Source organism: Echinops telfairi, unplaced genomic scaffold, assembly GCF_000313985.2.
Source record: "Echinops telfairi isolate 266 unplaced genomic scaffold, ASM31398v2 ScPeMD7_23;HRSCAF=83, whole genome shotgun sequence".
NCBI lineage: Eukaryota > Metazoa > Chordata > Mammalia > Afrosoricida > Tenrecidae > Echinops > Echinops telfairi.
The window spans coordinates 86,866,426-86,884,395 of NW_022103920.1; the positions used below are offsets into that span (position 1 = coordinate 86,866,426).

At 48.0% G+C, this 17,970-nt stretch overlaps 1 long non-coding RNA gene across 1 annotated transcript in view; it reads left to right on the top strand.

The window, feature by feature from the left end:
* Window positions 1-1,251: 1,251 nt before the first annotated feature.
* LOC123521535 overlaps window positions 1,252-17,970 on the top strand; it is a 50,366-nt gene continuing 33,647 nt past the window's right edge. The window contains exons 1-2 of the long non-coding RNA XR_006679957.1: window positions 1,252-1,291; window positions 13,306-13,361. This is a non-coding gene — a long non-coding RNA (uncharacterized LOC123521535). The remainder of the gene's footprint in view (window positions 1,292-13,305; window positions 13,362-17,970) is intronic.

The following is a 17,970-nucleotide window of genomic DNA, read 5'->3' on the forward strand; positions in this document are numbered from 1 at the left end:
ACAACCCAGCAGGCCTTTAACGGAGGACCGTGATAAGGTGGGTCCCAGAGAGTGAGAGGCGAATTGTGAGAGAATTTCAGTTAAGCTATACAAAGGTAATTGAGCAAGATTTGGGCAAACCCATCACTCGGGTCGTTCTCAGGTATACTATTTTGTTCTCAGAGGAGGCATAAATCTCCTACATTGACCTAACCTGCTTTAAAGCGTGAGACTAGAGCTGTCTGTTCCTCTATGTGGAAGTGAGGGTGAGGCTGCCAGCAGCAGGAGGTAGGCTGTTTGATACCAAGCCATGCCCCTGCGCTGCTTATCTGTCACTTGCCATCGAGTTGACTCTGACTCCTGGCACTCTCAGGTGTGTCAAAGGACACTGTGTCCGTAGAGTTCCCAGTGGCTGCTGTTTTCGAAATATGAAGCGGCTTCCAGAATTTGGTGGAAAATGGAATTGGAAGATAGTGGGATCTTTCCATGAATTTTTTGAAGCCCCTCCTAGCTGGCCGGGAGCCCTGGTGGCATGCAGTGGCTTACACATTTGGCTACTACCTGCAAGGTCAGCAGTTCAAATCCACTAACTGCTCCTCAGGAGAAAGATGAGGTTTTCTACTCTGATAAAAAGTTACTGTCTTCGAAACCCACGGGAGCAGTTCTTTGTCCTACAGGGTTGCTGTGAGTCAGTATCGACTCGATGGCTATGCGTTTCGTTTCTTAACTCTCTCCCCAGGCCTTTCTTCTAAGCCCCTTCCAGTGGATGTGAACCTCTGACCTTTCAGTTAGCAGTTGAGTGCTAAACCATTGGCAGCACGCCTCCATATCTAAGGTTGCTCAATGAAAGGGCACTGAGTAGCCTTAAGCTCAGCACACTGTGATTTGGGGGGCAGAGGGGAGGGGGTATATTTTTTGGGGGGGCTTCTGGCATTTTAGCCAAACGGTCAGAGCTCAAGAAGCCTAGGCTGTTGGAAAGGATTACTAGAGGCAACCGTCAAGCTCATTGCTGTTAGACTCTTTCTTGAGTTACTGGGCTCTATGCAAATGGCTGAAGCTGTTGGTTCTGTCACTGCAAGTCATTTGACACACATGGCATGGCGTTGAGGCTGCATACTCTTCCCCCCACCAGCTTCCAGGCCTGAAGCCGCCCCCACAGTGAGCAGACAGGCCCCTGGGAGCGCTGCCGACAGACCGCTGTTCCTCCAGAGATGACCCACGTGGACAGTTTGAGTCTCCCACTGACGATTGGTTTCTTTCTTTTTTCTTCTAGATGCTGAAGAGTACCAGCCTCCGATATGGAAATCATACTGTGAGTATCTGAAATAAAAATCCAGCCAGTCTGCCTCTCTGAGCTGCTCTGGATGGGGGTGGAGTGAGCGCCAGCAGCCCCACATGGACATTCTGGAACACCTGGACCCCTTTTCTTCCACTGAGGAGAGAGAGGAGACAGAGAGACCTACAGCAGCACCTCTTCCCTACCTAGCAGCCACCCTAGAGCACAGATGCAACTGCCCCAGGGACGCCCCAGGGACGTCATCATGAAGGAGGCGAAAGCCACATCTTTCGCCCTCAGCACAGCTATAGGCACAGCACCCCCATATATTTTCCTTCCCTGCCCAGGACCCCCAAACCTAGTGGTCCATTTCAGAAATGCTTCGAAAAGGGATTTTCTGACTTCAGGGTCCCCCCCCACCACACACACACACACACATCCACAGGTGGTCATCACGGGTGAATGTATTGATCTCCCCAAGCTGTGTTGCCGGCTGATCGCCCTCAAGCTCGCATATCATAGGCTATCTATCACAAGAAATGAACAGACACAAAGACCAGCGCCTGCTGACTCAGGGCACCCTTAGAAACAGAGACCCCATCTGGCAGTCAGTCAGCAACTCAGGCAAGTCTTTGCCCAGCTCCTTGCCCCCCCCCACCCCACCCTGCGCCCAACCAAGCCATTCTCCGGGACAGAGGGAAGCAGTGCAGTCTGATGGGGACCCATGATGCTGCGAGCCAGAGGACACCAGAGCCTTTCCAGGCTCAGCTTGTAGGCAGCAGTAGTAAGAACACCTCTTGGCCATCATTGAAGGCTCTGGACCGTGACTGCCCACTGAGGACCTGTCGTGTGCTGGTCACAGCCCTGAGGGACTAAACTCTCAGTCCAGCCTCAAGTGACACGGACCCACTGCCTTCAAACTCGGACACACAGCTACCCTCCAGGACAGCGGTTCTCAGTCTGTGGGGTGTGACCCTTTGGGGGTAGAGCGACCCTTTCACAGGGGTCCCCCGATTCTTAACAGTAGCAAAATGACGGTGATGAAGTAGCAAGGAAAATGATTTGATGGTTGGGGATCACCACAACATGAGGAACTGCATGAAAGGGTCCTGGCGGACAGGGTAGAACTGCCCCTGTGGGTTCACAAGGCCGAAAAATCTTTATGGGAGCAAACTGCCTCATCTTTCTCCCAAGGAGCAGTTAGTGGTTTCAAACTGCTGACCTTGTGTGTGGTGAGCAGCCCAATGCATCATCTGCCATACCACTGGGGCTCCTCTTGTCCCCAGTGACAGGGAGGGTGACCGTCCACTTCTCACAGACCATGGCTCGGGGTTAAGGACCTGAGCCGGCCTTTCGTACTAGCGGTGGGACACATGAGGAGTGGGCGCAGAATCACACCAACGTCTCCAGCTCGCCAGACTTCCTCCTGTCGAAATGTTGTCAATGAACAAATACGGTCAACGGACACAGACCTACTATGTGTGTGTTTCGATGATGGAGTCCCAGGGGGCACCAGTGATTAAGGGCTGGATTTCGTAGCCGTCGGTCGCAGTTGGAATCCACCGGCCTGGCAGTCTGCTTCTGAAGGGTCACGGCAGTGAATGCCCCTTGAAGCCGTTCTGCTCAGTCCTTACTACGAACACACAAGATCCATTCGCACTAAAGACTCTCATCGTACAAACACAGAAAGCCCAAAGTGAAAATCTCCCCAAGCAAGTCCCCAGCCCGTACTCTGCCGCTCCGTCCCTGCCGCCTGAGCCCTGTCCGTTTGAGAGGCATAGCCTCCCAATTATTTACAACCCCACGGCGGACAGTTAATGGCTTTTGTTTGCCTGTCTGTCTGTCTGATTTTCTAAAAACGGGCTTATACTGTACTGAGTGTCCTTGAGAGGTCAGTGAGACTTTGCTGTCTGTCTTTCCATGTCAGCGCCGTTAGAGGCCCCTTTGTTGGGTGCTGTGTGGGTTTGCCCTCCCACCTGTAATAAAGGGCTTGGGCACAGTCCCTTGGGTCCCTTCTAGTCTCGTGTTCAGCATTCTGAGCTTCTGTTCTAAAAGCGAATGCTAATGACTTCGTAATTGGATGCTTTTGTTTGTTTGTTTCCTAATGGAGCGTGAAGGAGCTCTGACGGTAAATCAACAAAATATCTGTTGGGAGAGATACCAGCGGAGTTATTTGTGTTCCGTGACTGGCTACCTTGCACACCACGTGTGTACACAGCCTTGCATGCATCAACTACCCGATAAACAATTGTTGACTGAATGCCTTTGCAGGTAGTTTTAGGGGAAGTACGAGGATGAGATGGGCTCAAAGTTATGTCACCATTTTCTAAGAGACCTCGGGCCACCTACTATAACCTCTTAAAGGTCTTTCTTGGTCCTAGAGAAGATGGGGAGGTGTTACGAATTACATGACCACGGTATCACTTTTATCCTGGTGTGCTGGGTTTACGTTTGATTTGGGGATATAACCAAACTGTGTTTTGTTTGCTGCTGCATTTGCCTCCAGAGTCATGAAATGTCATACGTGGAAGGGAGAGTTGGGGCCATTTAATAATTAAAACCCCCAAACCCCAAACCACTGCCACAGAGTGGATGTTGACTGCTAGTGAGCCCCTGTGGGTTTCTGAGATTAGAACTTGTTTACCGGAGTAGAGAGCGCAGTCTTTCTCCAGAGGAGCTGCTGGTGGTTTCAAACTGCCGAATATGTGGATTTCAACCCAACGTATAACCACTACACCACCACGGCTCCCATTCAATACATACATACCGCACATATGAATTGTCGGCGTCTATTTTCCCCAATTAATGATCCTCCAGGATCTGTGCGAGGCCCTCTGCTGACGTGGGGCTCCAGAAGTGCGCATACCATCAGTGCCATCCCTGAGCTCACCAAGCACATTGGTCAAAGCCTTCAAGAACAAGACTGAGAAAGACCTCACTCCTGGGTGTTCCTCCAAGAATTACAAGCCCGTGAATTGGGGGTTGGGCTAAGTTTAAACTAACTAAATATTATAACCAAGCTCACGATCCTCAGTCTTATTCCCAGATATCAGTCATCCATTCACTCTTTCAACAAACATACATTGAATGCCATCTGCATGCCTAAGGACCACATGAATAAGAGGTGCTCCATCCTTTCTTGCAACATGAAGTCTAGTGAGCGAGACAGATTGTCAACAGGCTAAATGAAAACGAAAGCAGATGCTGGTAGCAAGGTCCTACTGCTCCTGCTGGGATGAGAGAGCGGTTTGCAAAAGAAGTGGAAACTATGTGTGGGCTTGAAAGGGGGATGCAAGGAGGAACCGGAGGCCAGCAGTGACAAATTCGAAACCGTAGCATTGCCCTGATCTGGCTGTCAAGAAAAACTGTCAAAATAAGAAATGTGCTTTTATGACCTGTTGGCAAACCCCGTCCTGAACTCTGGGATCACCAAACCCATCTCTTGGAAAAGCTCACAAACAATGCGTGAAGGGATTCATGTTAGAGACTTAGGCCACATGCATTCGCGTAGTTTGCAGCCCTTGTTTTTCATTGCACATTTCCCCCGACAGCCCTCAATCGAGCCTGGCTACTGGGACCCGGCAGGAGTCGTTGTACCCAGTTCACAGGTCTGGGAAATGTGGAGTATTTGTGGGACGGGGAGGGCTGCGGGGGAAGTAACCACAAATATCTGACTTAGAAACGTTCAAGACTCAACTTAGAAATCCTTTCTCTCGTTCTGTGGTACGAATGGTCTGGTCATTCGAGGCTGTTTGTTTTCTGTACCGCACAACACATTGTCGTGGGCCTCGACCGCTCTTGTGATTCTCAAGCTGTTGGAATAGAGCACCTTGTCTGTTGTGTTCACCCGCCTCCAAACCTGAGGTCTTGCCCGGCATCGATCCCTCCTGATGAAGCCGGCGAAGCGTGTTCAGTTGTGAGCTGCAAGGTCTGCATTGGGCAGTTTTCAGAAGGAGGTTTCTAGGCATTTCCTCCCAGTCTGTCTTCGTATGGAGGCTCTGCGGGAGCCTACCCACCATTGTGGCCCGTTTGAAATACCACCGCCATAGCAGCCGGCATCGCAGCAACCCTCAGGCCCCCGTGGAACAGCAAACTGAGAGAGAGGTGGCGGATGTAAAATACAGTTTCTATTCATCCGTGTGTTCATCCAGCGGACACCTGTGAGGCTCCGTGTTAAGGCAGACTCGGTGCTCTTGAGTTCTGGGAGCACAACGACAGATAAGGTCTCGACTCCAGGCATTAGGATGTCACGTGGTGTGTTTTCATTCCCTGCCCTCTGCTCCCTCTCGCCTCTTAGAAGCTAGCGCTCCCACTTGCTGAGCTGCGCCCACAGAATACTCTTCTCCCAAAGTGGTGTGCATCTGCAATAAACCCGTAATGCTCCGGCCCAAACCCAGAAACATGGACGAAGGCGCTGGGAGAGCTAGTTTCAAGCTGACTTAAAAAGCAACAGCAAAAGGTGAAGCCTCCATGTTCTAAGCTTGGAGCCAGAGCGCATATGTGCTGGATACCCCTAAGTGGATGAGTTCAGAGACCAAGCGCCATGGGTATACTCTGAAAGATTTCTTTTCTAAGAGGCCAAGTGCCAATTAGACAGTGGATATTGCTGCTGACAACTCTCCCAGGAGCCTCTCCCTGCAGTAGGTCAAGCAGCCAGAGCTCATGCCTGTTTTTCTAAAGAAGAGTTTAGGATCTCAGATCCCTGATCTGCAGACTACCTGCGTTAGCATCACCTGGAGAGACGATTCATAGTAATGAATCCTGCTCCCTACTCCCTACTCCGTGGAGCCCTGGTGGTGTAGTGTCTACGTGTTGGGCTGATACGTGCAAGGTCAGCAGTTTGAAACCACCCAGCCACTCTTCCAGAAAAAGACGAACCTTTCTACGCCTGTAATGAGTTGGCCCATATAGAGTTGGAAAGTACCATGGACTAATGAAAGAACAAACAAATCTATCTCAGAAGATGTATAGCCAGAAGGCCCCTGAGAGGCAAGGGTGGCCAGATGTTCATCTCACGTCCTTTGGACAAGTTATCAGGAGAAGGTGTTGGTGCCATCCAGTCGGTTCCTACTCATAGTGGCCCTCGTACAACAGAGCGAACCACCAGCCAGCCCGGCACCATCCTCCCACTTGTTCCTGTGCCCTAGCCCATTGTGACCGCTGTGTCAGTGATCAATCTTCTCAACGGTCTTCCTGGTTTTTTGCTGCCCCTCCACTTTACCAAGCATGGTGTTCTTTTCCAGGGACTGGTCTCTTGGAACATGTCTTCAGGAGAGGCCAGTCCCTGAGGAATGACATCTTGCTTGGGAAAGCAGAGGGGCAGTGACAAGCAGGACGGCCCTAGATGAGACGGAATGACGCGTGGTGAAAACGAAGGCCTCAAACACAGGGACAACTGAGGATGACACACGACCAGACAGTGTGGTTCTGTTGTACATACGTTCACTATAACTCGGCGTGGTAGTTACATGATCTGGTGTCAATTTGAGAGGATTACGCATGAAGGCATGGAGTCTGGCCTGCCAATCAAGATATAACCAATGAGGCCTCTGTGTGGGCATGGCCTTCTCCTGAGGATTCTGGGAACTCCTGTATTTGTCCTCCTTGGAGACACACTCTCTCTCTGTTCACTCCCTGAGAGACACTCTACTGGCAAGACACATGGTGCTACGCTGATAGACCCCGTGCCCTGGGAACTGGAGGAGCCACATGGAGACCCCTTCCAGTGCTGAGATGCTTACAACACCACTGGATCCAAAGACATTCTACCCACTGGCCTGTGATCATCCTGCATTCAACGTCATTGCATGTGTTTCGTGAGTGTGAAGAGGGCTTTATAGATTGGCATTGGATTTATGGGCTAATATTGGACTTATCGGCTTAGACTGGACTGGGTTGAGATGCTCTCTTAATGTACAATTACCCATTATATAAAACTCTCTCTTATACACATATGCGTCTCCCTGGATTTGTTTCTCTAGCCTACCTGGACTAACACAGTCGGAATCAAATGGATTTTGCCTAATAACAGCAAGAGCTGACACTCCACGCAACGGCTACAACAATGGTTCAAGCACTTCGCTCTGTGAGGATAGCGCCAGCCCCAGAGGGCACTCTGCTGTCCGCAGGGGGCCCACGGTCAGGCCTGACCCACAGCACTGCGTGCCAAGCACTGTTTTAGGTACAGAGAGCACCACCGTGAACAGAACAGAGTCCCTGGACTCGAAGAGCTTACATTTAGGGAAAGGAAAACAGGAAACACTTAAAACGAATCAGTACCGTGTCAGGCAGGTTAATGGTGACAAGGGCCATGAAGGAATACCGCCCAGAGTGAAGGAGCTGAGCCTCGTGGAAGAGTCGTGATGAAGCCAGCAAGCACCGGCCCGCGCTACGGGCAGATTTGGAAGGTAGTCTGCTGAGCAACAGTCCTCTCCACCACAGCGCCCGTTGTCTGAGAAGCCTCGCAGGAAAGGAGAAAGAACCGCTAACACTAGGGCTCACCCCCAAAGAAGCCGTCTCAGAGGTTACAGAGAAAGTGAAGGGATGGGGGAGAGAAAAGGAGCAAGACAGAATAAGATAAATAAATGATGTGTGTGTGTGTGTGTGTGTGTGTGTGTGTAAAATGATACATAGGAGCACTTATACATCCACAGATAGATGCAGAGTAAAGATAATAATAACAAAAAAAAAGATAGCATAAAAAATGAAACAAAACATTCTCTGAATTTTTAAAAGAGTAAAGCAATAGCGTGATAGGGTAGCATTTCACACACACTCCTCAGGAAAGGCTTCTCTGAGAATGGAGATCTGAGCAGACCCTGAGGAAGGGAGGGATGGAGCAGCACATGGCTTTCTAGGGGATGGGTAACCCAGGCAGAGAAACAGCAGGTGCACAGTCCCGAGGCCTGGGCCACATACACTTGGGCTTCACAGTGGAGCCTAGCATCCATGTATTCCCTGGGGCAAGTGCCTCACCAACCGTTACTTATTTCAAAAGTCGCCGGGGAGGCATAGCAGATGATGCATTCCTTGGGTTGCTAACTGCAAGGTCAGCAGTTCAAACCCCACCCCGCCCAACTTCCTCTAGTCCTATAAAGATGTGCAGTCTGAGGAACGCAAAGAGGTTGTCCGCTCTGCCCCATAGGGTCTTCCCGAGTCAGAATCGACTTGGCGGCATTGGGCTTACCTAGTTCCTCATCCGAAAATGGCGATAACAATACAACGTTGGTTTGGGTGGTAGTTGTTCCTGGCACAGGGCAGGCGCTCAGTGTGCCAGTTTCCTCCCTGTCTCCTTTAGCTCTGCTCATCCTCAAAGCCTCGCTGTGGCACTGACGGTGAGGGGTGGCTCACAGCAGATGCTCACGCATTTGCGGATAGGCATTGTAAAGGAGCCCTGAGCAAAAATGCAGCTCTCTAATACGCTAGGGGTTCCTTCCTGAGCTAGATGGCTCCTTTGGTTCCGATTAGGCTCATGCACAGCCCCACACTGCAGGAAATCTGCTCTGTGGGTGCTGGGCTGTGCACTCAGCAGAAAGCAAGTCCGTGCAGCCTCCCCTCCTGATTTAGGGCGTGGAAATGAGCAAGTCCTGAATCAGTCAATGCAAAGCCCATACTCATGAGGGCTGGGTTCCACTGGCCTTCTGTGCGCGCCTCGATAATCAGAGTCACAGGACACAGCCTGGCTGTTGGCATCACCCCTGCCTGGCTTCCAAAGCTGGGCGTGTCCTGCCTAGATTCTGACAGCAGCCTGGACACACGCTCCCCGGCTCTTGGATTGCCCAGCCCTCCTCAGTCTTTTCTCCCCCGAGAGCCATGGCTACCTTCAGAAGAGCTGATTGTGTTGTTCTTGCGCTTCATGTTCTGCCATGATGACAGGTGGACACAAGGGTTACAGGCGGATGAAACCCTTGGGCAGCATCAGGAGCAGGAATAAGCCTGATGATGTACTGGATTACAGGTTGGGTTGCTAACCACAAGGTCAGCAGTTCAAAACCACCAGTGGCTCCATCGGATAAAGATGAGGCTTTCTACTCCCAGAAAGGTCTACAGCCTCAGAAATCCACAGAGACAGTTCTTTAGAGTCACTATGAGTAGGAATTGACTCAAGGGCAGTGAGTTCTGTTCTTTTGCTTTTTACCCTCTAGTCTTGCCTTCCCTCTCTCCTGGTGCTTCATTCACACTGAACAGCTGCAGTTCCTGGAGCTGGCTCTGCGAGATTTCTTCTAAGGCCCAATCAGTATACCTGCAATGTTCCCTCCCTTTGCAGATCTTCATGTTTGAGTGGCCAACTGTTCCTCTTATTGACTCTGTAAGACATCACTTCTGATCCACCTATTTTTCTTCTTCTTCTTCTTCTCTTCCTCTCTCTCCTCTCCCTTCTTTTGCCGCCTCCTCCTCCTCCTCCTCCTCCTCTTCTCCTTTTGTTTTGAATAAGCAGTATATCCAGCTGGTTCTGCTTTTCCTAGATGTGTACTTTGCACATTTCAAGTTCCAATCATTAGCGTCGTTTTGCAAGTTGTTGCCCTCACCTTAAGTTGTGCCCCATCAGCTTGGGTCCACATGGAAGCAGCAGTCAAGAAATCAAAAGATGAATTACATGAAGGTAAATTTAAATTTGCATTCAAGAAATCTGTACAAAAGGCGTCTGTAGAGTATGGAAATGCAAGGATGTTAGGTTGAGAATTAAGGTGCGCCTGCCCCAAGCCATTGTATTCTCTATTGCATTACATGCACGTGAGAGTTGGACATCGAATGAGGGAGACCTAAAAGGAATCAATGATTTGAATTGTGGTGCTGGAGAAGAATAATGGGTGTGCCATGTTCTGCTAAAAGAACAAACCTAGTTGTCTTGGAAGAAATAAAGCCAGAGTGCTCCTTAGAGGCAAGGATGGCAAGATGTCGTCTTACGTACTATTTTGGACATGTTGTCAGGAGAGACCCAGTCTCTGGAGAAGGACAGCATGGTTGGTAAAGTGGAAGGGCAATTAAAAAGAGGAGGGATCTCTAGGAGATGGATTGAAACAGTGGCTGCAACAATGGGCTCAAGCATGGGAACTACAGTTAGCATGACCCAGGACCATGAAGGGTTCCGTTCTGCCATGCATAAGGTTGCTACATGTTGAAACTGATTCCATGGCACCCGGCAATAAAATATATACTTCAAAAAGTCAAAGGACTCTATATATTTAATTATAAATAAATCATTTTATTGGGGACCCTTGCAGCTCTCATAACAATCCATACATCATTTGTAGCAAGCACATTTGTACACATGTTGCATCGCCCTTTAAAAATATTTCCTTCCCGTTTATACCCTTGGAATCAGCTCTTCTTTTTGCTCCTCCCCTCCCCCGCTCATGGACCCCTGATAAGTGATCATTATTTTCATATCTTACACTGCTTGCAGTGTCCCTTCATCCACGTTACTGCTGTTCGTCCCTCTGGGCAAGGGGTGTCTTCTAAGGTGCCCATTAGGGAGTCATTCCCCTTCTCCGTTCCTGCTGTGTCCAACTCCTTCCACCTCCTGAAGGTGATTGCTTTGATCACTTCCTGTTGCGGCTCCCTCCAGAACTTCTGTCTACAGGTGCAAGCAAAAAAAACGAGTACATACTGTGCTGTTACTCACTTTCCTGACTTAGAAGTATGCGTTACGTACACGTTCATTCTTATGTATATCTGTGTGTGTCCTTGATGCTGTGTGCCATCGAGTCAGTTCTGAATCCTAGCAACCCTGCAGGGAATAGAATTGCATTTGTAGATAAACTGCTCTTTGCCACTGAGTGGGTTCCAACTCCCAGTGAGCTTCTAGAACAGAACAGAACTCCCTCCGTGGCTTTCTGCGGCTGGACATCCTTACTGGAAGAGAAAGCTTCATCTTTCTCCCACAAAGATGAGGATTTCAAACAGCTGACCTGTGGTTAGTGTCGTTCATGTACTTCCCTTCGTGAATATTTCATCGTCTTGAAAATATGACCTCGCCAGCCTTTGTCCCTTCTGCAAGACCGGAAGCGGGTCTAAGACAAGGAGTGGGACTCTGCACGTGAAGGAGAAGGAGTGAGGAGGGGGGACAGGGCGGAAGGAAGAAATCCAGGAGCCTGTGGTGCTGTGGAAGTCAGCAGAATGGTGTCACACTCTTCACCATTGAGGTGCTGCTTCCTCATGGCAACCCTGTAGGACAGGGTAGGACTGTCTCCGTGGATTTGGAGACTGCTGTCCTTTATGGGGACCCCATGGAGCGGCAGTGGCTTCTAACTACTGAACCTTGTGGGTTGGAGCCCAACTCATGACCTCTAGCCCATGCTAAACAATCCATCTAGTGTGGAAGCCAGTTTATCCATCCTCCTCCCCCTCCCATCATCCACACATCAATCCATTAGGCTTTGCAGACACTTTCTCCCTCAGGAGAAGGATATTGACAGATTTCCTTTTTTCTTTTCCTATGTCATGTTGGGAGTCTTCCTAAATCAATGTTAAACTCTGCTTTTCTATCTCAAGCGAGCCACTACCCTCAAGCCAATTCCAATCACGGGTCCTCTAGGAGAGAGGGGAACTATTCCCTGGGATTTCTGAGGCTGTAGATATTGAGGGAAGTAAATAGCCTCCTATTTCTCCCACGGAACGGCTGGCAGATTTGAACTGCCAACCTTGCAGTTAGCGGACCACCGCTTATTCCACAGAGCCACTGAGACTGTTCTCTGAGTACTGGACACATGCCTCGTCATTAGTGTGTGAACGTAAGACTACACTAAGGGCACCTGACCACATCTCTGAGAGGTTAGTAGTTTCTTCTCTGCTGAAGCTGGATGGCCCACACAGAATTGGAGTATAAAACAACCGTGGTGAGCAGAAGGCATTGGGGAGCCATCATTGCAAAGTATATGCCATCATTTTCCTGTTTCCACAGGGTCACCCCTATGCCCTTGAATTAAGATTTCTTTCTTTCTTTCTTTTCTTTTTCCTGTTTCGACTTTAGAGTAAATCAGAGATTTGTGATGAGCTTTATCTTACCCATTTTCAGGAAGATTTTATATGATAGAGTTGCATTTGGTCATTTCACTTTGGGGATTTTTTTCCCATCTAAAATTAATTCTTCCCTCGTTAAGATTCTGATGATAACATCACTCTGGCTTATTTTCATGGCTCTTTTCACGGAAGCAGAACCCCACGACCCGCCCAGGGTGGCGTCCTTCTAGGAGGAACAGCCTGGCGAAGCAGCGGGTGGGGGGTGGAGTGGGGGGAGGGGGGCAAAGAAGAAGAGAGATGAGGAAATCACTCACTATAGTCTGAAAAATCACAAATAAGAGTCTGATCAGTTGTATTCTTGTATGCAAGTCTCCTGCTCTCCTGCAGGCCCAGGCTTGAGAGATCAGTCTTTAAGGCAGGTGAGAAGAGAGTCGTTATTATTGAAGCCATGAACGGGGCCACGGGGGAGGAGTGACGGTGGGGGGAGGCGGGTACATGGTTGAGGGTCCAGGGTGATAGGATGGGCAGAAGGCAATACCGCAGGGAGAAAGGGTTAGGGTGTTGTCCTCACTCCCAGAATCAGTCGTGTTTTTGTGTGTAACCACAGCCTTTCAGAGAACGACAGTCTCTCCCCAGTGCCAGCCTTCCCCTGCCTGCTCTGTCCAGAGGCTTTGCCACTGAAAGTCAGAAACCCTATGCTATGATCATCCTACTTAGGCACTCGCAAGTGGAAGTTCATCTTTGAAATATTCAGCGGCATTTTCGAGTCTTCCAAGAAAGCCATACAATGAACAATGCCAGTAACAATTACGAAACGAAATCAGCCTTCTAAGAATAAAAAAGAATGGGAGAAAAGAAAAAAATCAATTTTACCAGTTTACATTCCCAGGGACTGATTTCCATGTAAATGACCTGACTTGATCCAGACTGAACGCGGGCCTGTATCCTCCTTACGTGTGGCCGCGGTTCCTTTGTGCTGTTGTCCATGTTTTCCCAGTGGGGGTGTACTCAGACGTAGCCGTAGCTGAAGGCACGTGGGTCTGTGTTGCTATGTCCTAATTACAATGATGTTGTTCTCTTGTTTGCAGTGTATCAGTTACAGCAGGAGGCGCCCCGTCCCAAGAGGATCGTTTGTCCTCAGGAGGTCAGTGTGTTTCCCGTGCACCTTGTTATTTATGATGAATGTCAGGGCTGCCGGTTGATTGGAGAGGCTTCCTGGTTTCCTGGGAGTTGATTTCTATTAGCATTGCTTGCACTGTCACCACATTTAACATCATCATCGTCTGTATTTGGAAAGCTTGAAGAAACCCTTTCGCTTTAAAACCGTGAACCACCTATTTAACTTGGAAACCGACATCTCGGGCTTTTAACCATTGGAGGCAGGCAACTGAGTAACCCCACCACCCACCCACCTTTACCCCACTACCACACAAAAACAGTGCATTCTGGTTATTTTTCTTCTTGCTGCTGTTTTGTCTCTCAGTCTTTGAATAGCATTATGGGATGTCTCAAACAGAAACCATCCAGAAAATAAATAGCCGGGCAGTCACAAAACCCTTATGTAGCAAACATTCACTTTAGTGCCTTGCCATATTGACTTTCCATTAAAAAATAATAATAAGCTGCAAGAAAAGTGGCTGAGTCTTCCTTCTTGAAGATAAGCATGAAAGAAGAGAAAAAAACGGAGGCTGACACATAAAAATGCTTATCCGCCTACAGAACTTTCCAGAGCCCTCTTTCAGTAATCAGTTCTCTTATCGCCCAGGATGCCAGCGAGCTTTGAAAGGCAAGGCTGAGATCTTCTATTTGGACTCCAGACAGTTTATTTAATAGCAAAACTAATGTCCCTCAAACCAAAGGCCCTGGGGTACTTGATTATTCAAAAATACTCCTTTGATTAAATATGGAGTAGCAGATACCTTTTTTAAGTGCCGTGTCTGCCTTAGCAAGGGGAACAGGCCTCGAGTCCAACACTCTGGGGAGTCGGCTGGAGCATCGGTACTTCCTGGAAGGCAGGGCTGCTCACCACTGTACCAACGCTGCACTAACATCCGTGCTTGCGAGTGGACTGAGTGGGCTGGGTTTTGACACTAGCCCATAACCACATCCACAGAGTAGATGTACTCGATTTCCTTAACACCTTTCTGCAGCAAATTTCACCGCTCTCAAGACACTGGAATCCATGGGATCATTGGCATGCCAAATAGACTTCCTCGTTTTAGGAGAAAAGATAGGCTCTTTGAAGGAATGCCTGACGAGGCCAGATCTTTATTTGGAAGTCGGCTCTTGCCACTGCCATTCACCCTGAGGTTTATTGTCCTTTGAACAGTCACTCCAAAATCTAGCTCGCTGCCATTGAGTCGGGTTGGGCTGATAGCGACCCCATAGGATGAAGCAGAACTGCCCCTGTGCATTTCTGAGACGGGTTTACAGGAGTCGAAAGCCTCATCTTTCTTGCTCAGAGCAGCTGGTGGTACCGGACCGCTGACCTGGAGGTTAGCGTTCCAGCTCCTAACCCACTCTGCCACCAGGGCTCCTCTTAATAATCCAAATAAGCAGAGAATAGGACACAACATTTTCTTTTTTTTTTTTTTTTAAACATTTTATTAGGGGCTCATACAACTGTTATTGCAATCCATACACACATCAATTGTGTAAAGCGCATTTGTACGTCATTCTCAAAACATTTTCTCTCCACTTAAACCCCCAACATTAGGTCCTCATTTTTCCCCTCCCTCCCCCCTCCCCCCTCCCTCATGAGCCCTTGATAGTTTATAAATTGGTATTTTGTCATATCTTGCCCTGTCCAACAACATTTTCAATGAGATGCTTCAAAAAGGGTATACAGTACACATGGATCACATCTCTGGTGAACCCCCTCTCCCCACAGTCGAGGGAAGTGAACAGCCTTGCTTTCAGACAGGGAATCGTAAAGCCAATTACAGCAGATGTAGTTAAGTTAAATTGTAACACTCTATCCCCTGACTTCCCCTTTGACTCATTTTAAAGTTGTTTAAGTTTTTAAATTGTTTCTGCTTTCCCTTTGAGGTTTTTCTGTTTGTCTAGTTATTGTTGTTGTTTGTTTGCCTTGTATGACTTTGTATGACTGCGTTTTGTATGTTTTTCTGGATATGAAATCCAGAGTAGGTAGATCTATGGAGACAGTAACTGGATAGGGGCAGGGAATGGGGAGTTAACAACAATGAATGTAAGGAAAACATGTTCTGAAATCAGTTGTGATGATTGTACAAAGTGGCTTATTATGAATGAATTATTATATGACCTGTGAAGTATATGCCAATAAAGCTATTTTTAAAGAAGATAATGGGATTTATAAAAAATTTCATGGGAAATTTCATATTTGATAATTTCCCATTATAAAAAAAATGGGAAATTCAAAATTTGCCATGAAATGTCTGAAGCCCCCTCATCATGTAATAAGCAGCTAGAGTGGTTTACTTCCATTCCAAAAAGGTTGGCCAAGACTACAACGAAGGCGTGTTCGAGGGGCATTGCAGCATCGCCACACAAGAGCAAGCACCAGCTCTGGAGGCAGTCTGCATGGTTCCCTTTGTTGATTGACACAGAAAGAATATCCCAGGGTCTACTCTCCATTAACTTTAATCTACGTTTGGGGAAAATAGCAAAGAAGTTGACTCTCAGCATTTCGAATGTTCTAGTAAAGGAGAAGGAAATAATGAGGTATACGAAGTTTCAAAAGGTTTGCAGGAAAATCTATGTAAAAGAGAGTGGAATTATCCCCTGAAATTTTGGAAGCTCCTCGGTAATTTAGACATACTTAAGATCTTGCCTGTGTACTTGTGCATGAGTGTGTGTGTGTGTGTGTGAGAGAGAGAGAGAGAGAGAAGATTGAGATTCTCTTTTTCTCCAGAATCCTTGCTGAAGAAACCAATTCCAAATCCATGAATCATAACGAAATTGAACCAATTCCGGCTCATAGTGGCCTTGTGTACAGCTAGAGGAAACAGTGCCTGGTCCGGCTCCACCCTCAGAGTGCTTGGGACCGTGGTAGCTGTCCCCTTAGGGCAGGTGGGCTGTGAGTATGATCCCAGGTGCTCTTCCCAGGGGTCAGCTGGAACTCTGCAGACTTGCTCAGAATGAGGGTCCACTGCACAGCCATGTAATGCTGCCTTTGGTGAAGCCCTTGGTGACTATCCAGAAGTTCGCAGTTCAAACCCAACAGCCACTTCTCAGGAGAAAGATGTGACACACTCAACTGCTGTTGAGTTGGTTCCAGCTCACAGTGGCCGCTGAGGACAGGCTAGAACAGAGATGTGACACAGGGCTTCGGCAAAGCCCTGGGAACCCTAGGGGGCAGTGTTTCTCTGTCCAATAGAGTGGTGATCAGTAGAAGTTGGCTCATTGGCAACAGTTTTTTTTATTTTTATTTTGCTTCCAAAGGAAGGGAGCTCTGGTTGTATAATGGGTTATACATTGAGTTGACAGCCACAAAGTCAGTGGTTCGAACCTACCAGTCACTAAGACCAGTCACTATGCTGCCCCCATAAAGATTTACAGGCAGTTCTACCCTGACCTATAGGGTTGTTGTGTGACAGAATCAACTGGATGCCTATAAGTTTGGGGTTGGTTTTTCCAAAGGAAGAGCTATATATACCTTAACAAAGCAAAGCTGTGTGTTGTTATTCACCACTGCCATAATCTATAACCCAAGATATGGTGTGAGCGTTTGTCTACCTTTAATATATATATATATGTATATATATAGCCATCAGTAGAGGTTTTTGTATTTATTTAAAAGAGATAAAGGAGAACATTGTATTCATGAAACAAGGACATAAAATTGGGAAACACGGACAAATTGCTTTACAAAAGAGACATGACAGAACTTAGAAATGGACAGCATGATTGCTAAGAAACAGGGTAGATAGCAATCCTGTAATTGTTATGAACCGGTTTAGTGATAGGTGCTAAGGCACAGGGATGATGAATGAAATCAGAGATGGTCTGTGAACGGATAGACGTACTAAGGAGAGGGAGACATTGGTGAAATGGTCACTCCTGCAAACTGAACGTACTACCATGAGAGCTGGTGATGGCGAAGGGACGTCCCCTAATCAGATAGGGCAGGGAGAACTGCCCAATGGAGGGCAACTGGGTTGAGACCAGCAGCATGAATAGGAGCTGTCCATGCAAAAAGGAAAGAAGAACTCCAAGTAAAGGGAGCAGAATTCCAAGTAAAGGGAGCATCAAAGAGTTTTTGGGAAAAATCAGGGTTAAAAGATAATGGATATTTCCCCCCTGAACTTTTATCCCCTGTTGACCTTTACCAGCTTACCTCGATGATGAATAGGTTATACCTGGTGGCTATTTGATTTGTATGTAGCTGTCATCTAAAATGTCCTTATCAAGTTTTCCCCCAAGAATAAGATGACCAGACGTCCCGCTTTTGGGTGTTTTAAAAAAGTCCCGATTTTTGGAAAGAATGCACGACAAGCTAGGGAACGGTCTATTTGGTCCATATAGACCAAATTTTTAATCAAGAACCACCCCCCACCCCCCACCGGTCAATGGTGCCCTGCTTTAAATCTGGTCACCTTACCCAAGAAGCCTCTTTTGCAATGGTTACGTATCAGCAAACAATATGGGGCTCTTCCAACGGGGCAGGGGTCAGGTGGTGCAGGTCAGGTTTGCTGGCAGAGCGGATGCTGTAGGATAAGTGCCAGCAGGAGTGGCTTCCATTCGCTCTGTCCACCTGTGTGATATCACCTGCC